The sequence below is a fragment of the Pan paniscus genome, chromosome 19, assembly GCF_029289425.2.
Source record: "Pan paniscus chromosome 19, NHGRI_mPanPan1-v2.0_pri, whole genome shotgun sequence".
In the NCBI taxonomy this organism is placed as follows: domain Eukaryota; kingdom Metazoa; phylum Chordata; class Mammalia; order Primates; family Hominidae; genus Pan; species Pan paniscus.
In genome coordinates this window covers 27,394,889-27,408,155 of record NC_073268.2, presented here as the reverse complement: position 1 = coordinate 27,408,155, position 13,267 = coordinate 27,394,889, and the positions used below count along the sequence as shown (strand labels likewise).

At 46.2% G+C, this 13,267-nt stretch overlaps 1 protein-coding gene across 8 annotated transcripts in view; it reads right to left on the bottom strand.

Moving 5' to 3' along the window:
- ACACA (acetyl-CoA carboxylase alpha) overlaps nt 1-13,267 on the bottom strand; it is a 331,241-nt gene that overhangs the window by 270,094 nt on the left and 47,880 nt on the right. For 2 of the 8 annotated variants that reach the window (XM_063599111.1, XM_034942038.3), the window contains exon 1: nt 9,967-10,054. The exons of 2 other annotated variants lie outside the window; for them this stretch is intronic. The gene's annotated coding sequence lies outside the window, so the exon portion shown is untranslated. Of the gene's footprint in view, nt 1-9,754; nt 9,910-9,966; nt 10,091-13,267 lie in introns of those variants that run through there. 4 more of the 8 variants (XM_055101006.2, XM_034942041.3, XM_008971232.4 and 1 more) reach the window with 4 other exon arrangements.

Genomic DNA, 13,267 nt, shown 5'->3' with positions numbered 1-13,267 from the left:
TGAGACTCCGTCTCAAAAAAAAAAACAAAACACCAATGCAATAATTGATGTTGGCAAATATCGTAAATATATGTTAAAACCATTGGATAAAGGGTTTTCAGAAAACAACATATTCTTTATTATTTATTATTATTATTTTTTTTTGAGATGGAGTCTCGCTCTGTTGCCCAGATGTGAGTGCAGTGGCGTGATCACCGCTCACTGCAACCTCCACCTCCCAGACTTAAGCAATTATCGTGCCTCAGCCTCCCAAGTAACTGGGATTACAGGCGTGTGCCCCAACACATGGCTAATCTTTATATTTTTAGTAGAGATGAGGTTTTGCCACATTGGCCAGGCTGGTCTCAAACTCCTGTCCTCAAGCAATCCATCTGCCTCAGCCTCCCAGAGCACTGGGATTACAGGCATGAGCCACCATGCTCAGTGGAAAACAACACATTCTTACATATATATATATATATATAAAACATATATATAATATATATTATATATACATACATCTTACATATAGATAAGATATATCTTACATATATATTTTACATATATACGTATATAAGATGTATCTTACATATATATATCTTACGTGTGTGTGTGTGTGTGTGTGTGTTTGTGTGTGTATATATATATATAGCTTTTTTTTTTTGAGACAGAGTCTCGCTCTGTTGCCCAGGCTGGAGTGCAATGGCCAGATCTCAGCTCACTGCAACCTCCGCCTCCCAGGTTCAAACAATTCTTCTGCCTCAGCATCCCAAGTAGCTGCGATTACAGGTACCTACCACCTCACCCAGCTAGTTTTTTTGTATTTTCAATAGAGACAGGATTGCACCACGTTGGCCAGGCTGGTCTCGAACTTCTGACCTCAAGTGATCCGCCTGCCTCAGCCTCCCAAAGTGCTGGGATTACAGGCGTGAGCCACTGCACCTGGCCATATTCTTACATATTAATTACAAAAGGGAAAAGTATTTTTACAATGGAGAAATCTGATGGATACCATCTTAACTAAGTATTCAAACTAAATATCACCAATATTAGGAAAAACAGATATCCTTGTATGATGTGTGTGTGGTTTACTCTGTGTGTGCATCACTGGATGTGATGCAATAGAAGTATACAACAGGCTAGGCACAGTGGCTCACACCTGTAATCCCAACACTTTCGGAGGCTGAGGCATTACGACTGCTCAGGAGTTCAAGACCAGGCTGGGCAACAAAGTGAGACTCCGTCTCTATAAAAAATAAAAAAATTAAAAATTAGCTAGGCATAGTGGCACGTGCCTATGGTCCCAGCTACACAGAAGGCTGATATGGGCGGACTGCTTGATTCCAGGAGGTCGAGGCTGCAGTGAGCCATAATTGCACCACTGTACTCCAGCCTGGGCAACACAGTGAACCCGTCTCAAAAAAAAAAAAAAAAAAAACCCGAAAAAAAAAAAACAGAAAAAATTAGCTGGGTGTGGTGGCACATGCCTGTAGTCCCAGCTACTTGGGACCCTTAGGTGGGAAGATCGCCTAAGCCCAGGAGGTTGAGGCTGCAGTGAGCCGTGACTGTACCACTGCATTCCAGCATGGGCAAAAGAGCAAGACCCTGTCTCAAAAACAAAACAATGAACAAACAAAAAAATGTGTTTCGGGCTGGGCGTGGTGGTTCACGCCTGTAATCCTAGCACTTTGGGAGGCCGAGGCAGGTAGATCACCTGAGATTGGGAGTTTGAGACCAGCCTGACCAACATGGAGAAACCCTGTCTCTACTAAAAATACAAAATTATCCGGGCGTGGTGGCGCATGCCTGTAATCCCAGCTACTCGGGAGGCTGAGGCAGGAGAATCGCTTGAACCTGGGAGGCGGAGGTTGTGGTGAGCCAAGATCAGGCCATTGTACTCCAACGTACACGGCCCCCTTTTGTGCTTTTAAAATGTTGAACCAGACCAGGTGCAGTGGCCCACGCCTGTAATCCCAACACTCTGGGAGGCCGAGGTGGGCAGATCACCTGAGGTCAGGAGTTCCAGACCAGCGTGGCCAACATGGTAAAACCCTGTCTCTATTAAAAATACAAAAATTAGAGGGGCGTGGTGGAGCGTGGCGCATGCCCATAATCCCAGCTACTCGGGAACCTGAGGCAGGAGAATTGCTTGAACCTGGGAGGTGGAGATTGCAGTGCGCTGAGATCGCACCGCTGCACTCCAGCCTGGGCAACAAAGCAAGATTGTCTCAAAAATAAAATAAAATAAAATAAAATAAAATATAAAATAAAATGTTGAACCACATGAATGTATTGCCAACTGAAGATTTTAAGTAAGTTTAATAAGAAGCTTTCCTCAATTAATTCCATGCTACTCTGATCCCTTATCTCATATCTGTCAGAGGATTTAGCCAGACAACTGAAATGTTATTCACTTATTTCTTTAATATGTGTTACTATGTAATTGACTCTGGGTTATCTCCTAGATGAGGCTGGGAAAAGTTATCCTCTCTTCCAAAAACAACAAAAAGGAGAGAAATGGAGGTCTTGCTATGTTAACAAGGCTGGTCTTGTACTGCTGGCCTCAAGCAATCCTCCCATCTTGGCCTCCCAAAGTGCTAGGATTACAGATGTGAGCCACCGTGCCCAGCCTCTTCTAATTGTTTTAGATCCACCACCCTCAATGCCTCACAATGCTGTGTAAACACCAGGCTTTCACAGGCTTATTTTTTTTTTTTTTTTTTTTTGAGACAGAGTCTTGCTCTGTCACCCAGGCTGCAGTGCAGCGGCGCGATCTCGGCTCACTGCAAGCTCCGCCTCCCGGGTTCATGCCATTCTCCTGCCTCAGCCTCCCAAGTAGCTGGGACTACAGGCGCCCGCCACCACATTCGGCTAACTTTTTAGTAGAGACAAGGCTTCACCATGTTACCCAGGATGGTCTCGATTTCCTGACCTTGTGATCTGCCCACCTCAGCCTCCCAAAGTGCTGGGATTACAGGGGTGAGCCACCATGCCTGGCCAGGCTTCATGTTTTATCAGAATTGCAACGAATATTTGAGTTACAAAACTAGGAAACACAAACTAAGTCGTTATTTCAAACATTATCCTCTAGAAACATTTAGAGGCCTCCAGGTAAAATGCCATTTTGTGAATTCAGAAAGTTCTAGGATGAATTAATTTATGCTCATAATCTTATTTCATAGAGCTGCATTTAGAGAAAACCAGAGTCTCAAGGAAAAGAACTGGCTCATGGCTGTATAATCTCAACACTTTGGGAGCCCGAGGCAGGAAGATCGCTTGAGCCCAGGAGTTTGAGACCAGCCTGGGCAACGTGATGCAACCCCATCTCTACCAAAATTAAGAAAAAAAAAAATAGCCAGGTATGGTGGTGTGTGTCTGTAGTCCCAGCTACTTGGGAGGCTGAGGTGAGTGGATCACTTGAGCCTGAGAGGTTGAGGCTGCAGTGAGGCTGCAGTGAGCCATGACTGTGCCAGCACACTCCAGTGAGGGCAACACAGTGAGACCTTATCAAAAAAAAAAAGAAAAGAAATTTCTTCCTTAAGGAAATACTGCTTATTTTTTTTGCCTTCAAGTCCTACGGATGTGTTAAGGCATTATACTTTATATTACCTAACAGAGATCTATGCTGGAGACATTTACAGGTTAAAGCAAAAATTCCTAATTCCTTTGTAGCTACAACATCCTATGCAGTTTTAGGGAGGCAGTTTTAAGTTGAAAATTATGAAGAACTCCCAAAAATCAGTTGCCCCATGATGCCTTAAGCCAGATGTGCTTATCGTTGGAAACTTTCCAACGTACATCAGATAAAATATTCTCTCATATTAAGTGGAAAACTGGAAAAGAAAATCCCTTAGGTACTTTCCAGTACTAAATGTTCTATTAAGTTATTGAATTTTGAGATAGAATCAAAGTAAAATTAAACAGCTTGCCTTGCCAGGGCCAGGAATACCACTAAATGCTAAAGCATAAAACAGGACCCAGCGATTCATTTTCTTGCTGCTAATCTACTGATATTACTCCTAATAAACTTAAAAACTAATCAAGCTCCTATCAACCTACTATTCCAAATCTTGGCATGTGTGTAAAATATATATACAACTAAGAACAGATTTGAAAAATGCTTATAAAAAAAGAAGATAGGCTGGGCACGGTGGCTCACAACTGTAATCCTAGCACTTTGGGAGGCCAAGGCTGGCGGATCACTTGAGGTCAGAAGTTCAAGACCAGCCTGACCAACACGGTGAAGCCCTGTCTACTAAAAATACAAAAATTAGCCGAGCATGGTGGTGTGCGCCCATAATCCCAGCTAATCCCAGCTGAGGCAGGAGAATCACTTGAACCCAGGAGAAGGAGGTTGCAGTGAGCTGAGATCACGTCACTGTACTCCAGCCTAAGCGACAGAGCAAGACTCCGTCTTAAAAAAAAAAAAAGATAATTTTACAAGAACTTAATTAATGAGTATTATACTCTATTTCTATCAGAGGGGATAACCAAATATTCATAAATGAGGCCTTATATTTCTTGAGAAAGACTCCCCCAAAACTGAGTCTGTTTTTTTAAACTTCATGAGTTCATTCGGAATTTTCAAACTTTGCTGGGCATGGTGGCTCATACTTGTAATCCCAAAACTCTGGGAGGCCAAGGCAGGAGGATTGCTTGAGCCTAGGAGTTCGAAACCAGCCTGAGCATTACACTGAGACCTCATCTCTACAGAAAATTAAAAAATTAGCTAGGCATGGTGACATGTGCCTGCGATCCCAGCTACTCAGGAGGCTGAAGTGGGAGGATCGCTTGAGTCCAGGAGGTCAAGGTTGTAGTGAGCCATGTTTGCACCACTGCACTCCAGCCTGGATGACAGAGAGAGACCCTGTCTCAAAATAAAGAAAATAATTTATACAATTTTATTCTATCTGAAATAACCACTCCATAAATAGTACTGCCATGCAATTTCCAGTCCTGATGTCATGGAATGGTAAACATTATTGTGGTTCCTTATATAAAACAGCATGAGTATGGCATGCTAAAAGGATGGAATGAGTCTAAGTCTCAACATCATCGGAAGGCAAGACCAACTGGGGCCACCAATCTTTAGGCAAGGCACTGAATAGCCCTTGCTGAAGCCACTTTTCACTTGCCTCCTTAAACATCCTAAGACTAGACAGCCCAATGGTAACTTGAAAAAGTAACAAATTAGTAAGAGAACTGCATCATTAGAGAACACTCAACTGAGATTGGCCGCTAAACTCATAAGAATTAATGCCGTATCAATCAGATTTATACAGTGTAAGTGCAACATCCTTATGACACTATTTGTCATAGTTTCTTACCTGTTTAATATCACCTTCAAATAGTCCATTAGATTCAAGCGAATACAGTACTCATTACAGTTTTTTAAAATTAAAGAAACAGGCTGAGTGCAATGGCTCACACCTATAATCCCAACACTTTGGGAGGCTGAAGTCGGAGGATCACTTGAAGCCAGGGGTTCGAGACCAGTCTGGGCAGTAAAGCGAGACCCCCACTCCACCCCACAAAAAAAATTTAAAATTAGCTGGGCGCAGTGGTGTACACCTGCAGTCCCAGTTACTCCAGAAGGTAAGGTGGAGGACTGCTTGAGCCCAGGTTGAGGCTGCAATGAGCAATGATCACGTCACTGCACTCCATCCGGCCTGGGTGACACAGCGAGAGAATCTCTAAAAAAATAATAAATCAAAAACACTTAAAAATAAAGGCCAGGCGCAGTGGCTCATGCCTGTAATCCCAGCACTTTGGGAGGCCGAGGCGGGCAGATTACCTGACGTCAGTTAGAGAACAACCTGGCCAATATGGTGAAACCCCATCTCTATTAATATACAAAAATTAGCCAGGCATGGTGGCATGCGCCTGTAATTCCACCTACTTGGGAGGCTGAGGCAGGAGAATTGCTTGAACCCGGGTGGCGGTGGTTGCAGTGAGCCGAGATCACACCACTGCACTCCAGCCTGGGTGACAAAGTGAGACTCCATCTCCAAAAAAAAAAAAAATACATAAAAAATAAAGTGGCCAGGCGCAGTGGCTCACACCTGTAATCCCAGCACTTTGGGAGGCCGAAGTGGGTGGATCACAAGGTCAGGAGTTCAAGACCAGGCTGGCCAACACAGTGAAACCCCGTCTCTACTAAAAATACAAAAATCAGCCAGGCGTGGTGGCAGGCGCCTGTAATCCGAGCTACACGGGAGGCTGAAGCAGGAGAATCGCTTGCACATGGGAGGTGGAGGTCACAGGGAGCCAAGATCACACCATTGCACTCCAGCCTGGGTGACAGAGTGAGACTCTGTCTCAAAAAAATAAAATAAAATAGCCAAGCGCAGTGGCTCACGCCCGTAATCCCAGCAATTTGGGAGGCTGAGGTGGGCAGATTATCCGAGGTCGGGAGTTCGAGACCAGCCTGACCAACATGGAGAAACCCCATCTCTACTAAAAATACAAAAAAATTAGCCAGGCGTGGTGGCACATGCCTGTAATCCCAGCTACTCGGGGGGCTGAGGCAGGAGAATCGCTTGAACCTGGGAGGTGGAGGTTGCGGTGAACCGAGATCGTATCATTGCACTCCAGCCTGGGCAACAAGAGTGAAACTCTGTCTCAAATAAATAAATAAATAAATAAATAAATAAATAAATAAAATGGAGGCCGGATGCGGTGGCTCACGCCTGTAATCCCAACACTTTGGGAGGATGAGGAGGGCGGATCACCTGAGGTCAGGAGTTTATGACCAGCCTGGCCGACATGACGAAACCCCGTCTCTACTAAAAATACAAAAAATTAGCCGGGCATGGTGGCACGCACCTTGTAGTCTCAGCTACTCAGGGGGGTGAGGCAGGATTGCTAGAACCTGAGAGGTGGAGGTTGCAGTGAGCCGAGATCGTGCCACTGCACTCCAGCCTGGGCAAAAGAGTGAGACTCCGACTCCAAAAAATAATAAAATAAAATTAAATTGAAACAAACAAAAAAACAGTTAATAATCTGTTAATAATCTGTTAAAGTAGAAGATTAATGGTAATTATCTCAATAGTTAATAGGAATTTTTTAGCCAATGAGTCTCTACTGTTTATTCGCTTTTTTGTAATCTTACTGTTTTACGGGTTTGGAAAGATGCTTGACACATAGCTCCTATAATTATTATTATTTTTTTTTTTTTTTGAGACGGAGTCTCACTCTGTCACCCAGGCTGGAGTGCAGTGGCGCAATCTCAGCTCACTGCAAGCTCTGCCTCCCAGGTTCATGCCATTCTCCTGCCTCAGCCTCCTGAGTAGCTGGGACTGCAGGTGCCTACCACCACACCCGGCTAATTTTTTGTATTTTTAGTAGAGACGGGGTTTCACTATGTTAGCCAGGATGGTGTCGATCTCCAGACCTCATGATTCGCCAGCCTCGACCTCTCAAAGTGCTGGGATTACAGGAGTGAGCCACCGCGCCTGGCAGCTTCTATAATTATTAATCTTTAAGAACATGTTAGATAATGACATAACTTTTTTTTCTGAATTACAGAAGGATTCTCTTCTCCTCCCACAATTGAAAATACTAATTTCTAATGCATTATTCCACAGTTTGTATTTTAATTTACTTCTTTCCTCAACTAAGACTATTAGGATATTAGCCATCCAATTAAAGGAAAAAAAGATTTTAAAGAAAGAAAAACACTAGCCCTAAACCTGTTAAACCAGTCCACGTGACAGGTATAAAAATTTTCCTAGTCATTGACTGCAAAGGAGATAATGTTACATAGTGATCTACACCTGAACCTGTTCACAGCACTTTAGAGAGGTCAACATCAGATGAGAGAGCGTTCTCTGAGGCTGGCTTTCACAATACCAGGTCTTCAGCATTACCTAGTTATTGAACTGTAAATTCACTAAGATAAATGCCACCATTTCCCAAGACTTCCTTTTTAAAAAGCAATTTAATCTTATGCTTGATGTATTTCTATTATGCACTGGTAAATCAAAACAAAACAAGCCTGGCGTGGTGGCTCATGCCTATAATCCCAGCACTTTGGGAGGCCGAGGAGGGTGGATCACCTGAGGTCAGGAGTTGGAGACCAGCCTGGCCAACATGGTGAAACCCTGTCTCTACCGAAAATACAAAAATTAGCCAGGCGTAGTGGCGCACGTGTGTAATCCCAGCTACTCGGGAGGCTGAGGCAGGAGAATCTCTTGAAACCAGGAGACGAAGGTTGCAGTGAGCCGAGATCGCACCATTGCACTCCAGTCTGGGTGACAGAGCAAGACTCCATCTCAAACAAACAAACAAAACAACAACAACAAAATTCTACAACACTAGTAAACACAGATGGCTTCATAAATTAATACTTTACCTTTGGCATCTTTCATATGCCCACTTTAAAATGTTTAATATTCTTGGGTTCACATCAGTCCTCCTGTTATGCATTCAGTTTTACTGAGAAATGAAGAAACTGAGGCAAGAGAAGTGGGAAGAAACTTGCTATTTGTAGCAAGCAGGCATCTATCTGGACAGGTAAACTGTGGTCCTGCTCTATTAGGCCACAATGCTTTTCTGAAAAGTGCCTGTCAAATAAGCACCACAGAAATCCTTCTCATCACAGACATCCAGGGCATCCCCCTCAAGAAGGGACAAATATGAGTATTCTTCCCTGCTGAGGGAGAAAAGACCATGTAACCAAAGAAAGCATGCTTCTCAATCTATACTACCGAATTGGGAGGGAAAAAAATGAATGGAAAGAGAGAGAAAATCCAAGGAAATAAACTTCTGAGACTGAAGATGTGGTTATTAGGTTTATCCACACATTAGGAAATTACTGAAACATCGCTTAAGTAGAAACAGAATCAGGAAGGCCTGGGGTCTTTTTTTTTATTCCAGTCTTAAACCTCCAAACAAAAATATCTGAAATTAAACTATTTCTCCTGAGCAGTTATATTCTTAAATGTCTCTATAAAACCCACAAGGCCTACACGAAGTCCCTGATTTTTAGAGGTGATTTCAAGTGTCCATTAGTGTCCACTCTCCCACTCCCAAATCCAAAATAATGTTGGCCCCGATCCGGGCAGGACCTTCACGCACATTTTCCTGTGAAATCATTAGCTTCACATCAGCTTCCTACGTCCTATTTCCAGTAACTTCCCTTGATCAGCATGGCAAACGAGGAGAGTAACAAAAGGCATGTACATTTACTATGTCCCTCGCACAGAACATAATAAAATCCTGGGAACAGGAACGGGCAGAGACAACCTGCCTGGCCCTGGCTCTCGCCACGATACAAAGGCACGGAGAGAGCAAGTGAGGTCTGCACCCCACACCTCACTCTGCAAGAGAGAAAGGACTTTCAATGCAATCAGACCCAACCCGCAACGCCCCCTTCCCACGTGGTCTTCTCCCTCTCCCGAGCCCAGAATCGGATTGGAGAGGGGTCTGGAAGGAATCAGACCACGCTGGAGCTGGGCAGGAGGGGTGGCGGGCGAGCTCCAGGCAGAAACTCCAGCCCCTTCCTAGAGGAGCCCTGAACTGTACGCCTCCCAGTTCCGGGATCTGAATTCCCACCTCCCGAGACCCCAGACCTCTCCATGTCTCTAGGGAGGGGACCTCAAGGCCTCAGAGCTGCGGGAAGGGCTGGGCTGCCCGGCACCGGGTCTGGATAGTGTGGAGCCCAGGCCGCGTGCGGGTGAGCGGAGGCTGGGAGGCGGCCCCCTGCCTGCCGCCGCCCCTCCCTTGGCCCCAGTTTCTCCAGGTCCCCGGTCACAGGTTCTGGGCTGGCCCTCACCTCACCTCAGGGTGGCAATGTGTGCGGTCGGGCGATTCCGGAGCCCCTGCGTGGAGGAACTGCTGGGCGGGAGGAGACGCCGGCGGCTCTAGCGATGGCTGACAGGCGCGCAGCACCAGGCCGGCCCGGCACACGGAGAAGGGGCGGGGCTTCAGGGGCCTGACCCGCCCCCGCCCCACCCCACCCCGCCCCGCCCCGCCCCTGCCTCCCACCTCAGCCGGCGAGCTCCATGAGGTGACTACGTCCGGGGTTACTCCAGGCCGTTCACCTCCGACCCCGCTCCGGGCTGCGGCGCTGCCAGGGCCGCCGGGGGGCGAGGCGCGGGCCCGAGGGCTCAGCGGCAGCCAATGGGAGGGCGGCGCGGGGCGGAGCGATGTGAGGCGATGCCGATGGTCCGAGCGCGGATCTGCCATTCGGGGCCGAGCGGCTAGAGGGCGGGCGGGCCGCGGGCGGGCCCTGGGCAGTCGTGGCGCCCCTGGCCCGGCCTTCGCGGCCCCTTCTGCCACAGCCGGGTACGGGGCCAACCCCTCGGCTCCTCCTCCTGGCGGAGAGGGGAGTGGGGGAAGCGGTCCCGCATGCGCCTCGCATCAGGGACAGAGGCGTCCCAAGTGAGGGGCCAGGACTAGCCGGCCTGTAGAGGGGGGGAAAGGGAACCCAGAATTAAGGCGGGCTTGAATGGGGCAGGCGGTGTGCGGGCCCGTTTAATTGTCTGTTTAATCCTAACACATTAACAAGGGGTGGGCAATCGCGTCCACTACCTGTCCTCATCACGCTGGCTGGTTTCCAAGTCTGGGCGAGCTAAGTAACCCCATGCTGGAACTCCATAACCAGCCCCCCGTTTCGCTCCTCAGCCCCGAGACAGCCCACTCCAAAGGTGTTATACATGCTGGATCCTGGCGTGTTGAGGAGAAGCCTCAGTAAACGAAGCTCAGTAAGAAGGGGAATGTACCAAAGAACCACCGTCTTCTGCCTGCCCTGAGCAAAATAGTTGCCACAGCGTTCCAGACTTTTCGGATTGGAGAATGCTTCCCGTCCTCCACTGTGGGCACGCCGAGCCTTTGAGAGGAAGCCAGTCGGTGTCTCTAGTTTCGCCAGTTACTTCATAGCAAGACTTTCATGGTAGCTGTGTGTTGAAAATTAATAATAACTGGAAGGGGTCCCAACACAATACAAACATTGCGTAGGGAAGAAACTTGGAGAAAATTGCACTTGAGAAGAACAGGGTGAACTCAGCCCTTCCAAGGAGGAATTTAATGAGGCATGCAGCGCACCTTCTTAATGCTTACAAACTTGTGAGGAAGGCCAGGAGAGGTGCAGAGGATGACAGTTTGGTAGGAAGAAGTTCTACGCCAGAGAGTAAAAAGTGAATAGGATAGAAATACATGCCCAGGTAAGAAGTTCTTGGCGGAAGCTGAGGCAGAAAGAGGGAAAGATTGGTCAACAAGGAACAATATTTATCTAGGAGCCCTCATAATCCCACTAAGTGGGGCTTCCCTAAGAATTTATCAACCCATTTTTAAAATAATAGGGTCAAGCACAGTGGCAGGTACCTGGACTGTAGTCCCACCTACTCAGAAGGCTGAGGTGGGTGGATGGCTTGAGGCGAGGAGTTCAAGGCTATATGTAGTGTACTGTGCCTGCGCCTGTGAATAGCCACTGCACCCCAGGACTGGCAACGTAAAAAGACCCCATCTCTAAATAAATAAGTTAATTAAATAACAGGGATTGGAAGCAGAGAACTTAGGAAAGAAGATGTGGACTTTACAGAACAGGGATTCATATTTCACAATAATTATATCACTAATATATCAATCAGTTGGACAAATGTAGTGGGAGGAAAAAGATAATTGGGCAAGACTTCCTGGTTTAGTAAGATGTTTGATTTGACTCACCGAAAAAAATGGCCTGGGAAGAGGGAAGCCTTGCCTTTCCATAACAGCAGTCTCTGAAGCTGACATGAAGGGAGTGACTTTAAAAGAACTAAAAACCATGCGGTTGCCTCTTATTTTTCTTTTACCTTTCCTAGATCCTCTTAAGTAATAGGAATTCTTTCCCCAGGATTCTTTTTTTTTTTTTGAGATGGAGTCTCACTCTGTCGCCCAGGCTGGAGTGCCGTGGTGCAATCTCAGCTCACTGCAACCTCCGCCTCCCAGGTTCAAGCCATTCTCCTGCCTCAGCCTCCCGAATAGCTGGGACTCCAGGCACAAACCACCAAGTCCAGCTAATTTTTGTATTTTTAGTAGAGACGGGGTTTCACCATGTTGGCCAGGATGGTCTCGATCTCTTGACCTCGTGATCCGCCCACCTTGGCCTCCCAAAGTGCTGGCCACAAGTGTGAGCCACCACGCCAAGTCTCCCCAGGATTCTTAATGGTGTCGCTGTTTACCAGCTTTACGAGCTCTGCAAAACCAGGGATTTACCCTCAAAAACTGTCCTTATGTGAAATTTCAGCCAGCCCCTGCATGTCCTGCTTTTGACCTCACTGATTATTTTAAATAATTGAGCTTTCTAAAGAACTGGCCAAAGAAAGGCCTAATAGAAGCTACAGTGAAAACAAAAGTAATTAAGGAAGGATGAGTTACGATACCAAGGTCACTTACAGAGGATCTAATAATCTAATTGTTATCACCAAATGCTAAGACAGCTGGGCAGAGAATGAGCAAAGCGCTGTGTCTTTAAGACAGTACAACTGGAATTTCAGCAACCCCTGAGTGTTAGGGTGTTTGGTGCATGCCACAACCTGCCCATCCCTACTGTAGGTTCTTTAGAGCTGCTCCATGAGTTATTGCTACAGAAGCTATTACGTCTGTAAGAGGCGGAGGAGGAGAACCAAAGGGTGGAGAGAACTTACTATATGAGACTAAGAAATGGAAGAGAAGGATGAGTGGTACATTTCTAGAAGCTGATACTAGAGGTCTGTTATGGGCTGAATTGTATCCCAAAATTCATATGTTGAAGTCCTAACCCCTAATACCTCAGAATGTGAGTATATTTGGAGACAAAGTCTTTATAGAGGTAATTAAATTAAAATGAGGTCATAAGGGTGGGCCCTAATCCAGTATGACTGTCGTCCTTATAAGACGAGGCGACGAGGACACAGACACACATATGAAGACATAGGGCGTCCATGGCCATGTACAAGCCAAGGAGAAAATATCAGAAAAAAACTAACTGCTGACACCTTAATCTTGGACTTCTAGCCTTCAGAACTGAGGAAATGCATTTCTGTTGTTTAAGCCACCAGTTTGTGGTACTTTGCTATAACAGCCCTAGAAAACGAATACAAAATCCCAAATATATGACTTCCAGGGTTTTCAAGGTGATGTAAAGGTATTAGGGACTCATCCTGAGCATCCCAGCTACCTTCCAACCTTAAAGTTGCTTTCTTATCTTCCTGTGGGTAAAGTCAGAAAAGTATGAGAGGTCCCTGTCTTCAAGGTGATTATAGTCTATTTAAGAAGACAAAACTAGCACATTAAAACCGAGTGTCTGTGTCACACTCTTTAGATGATA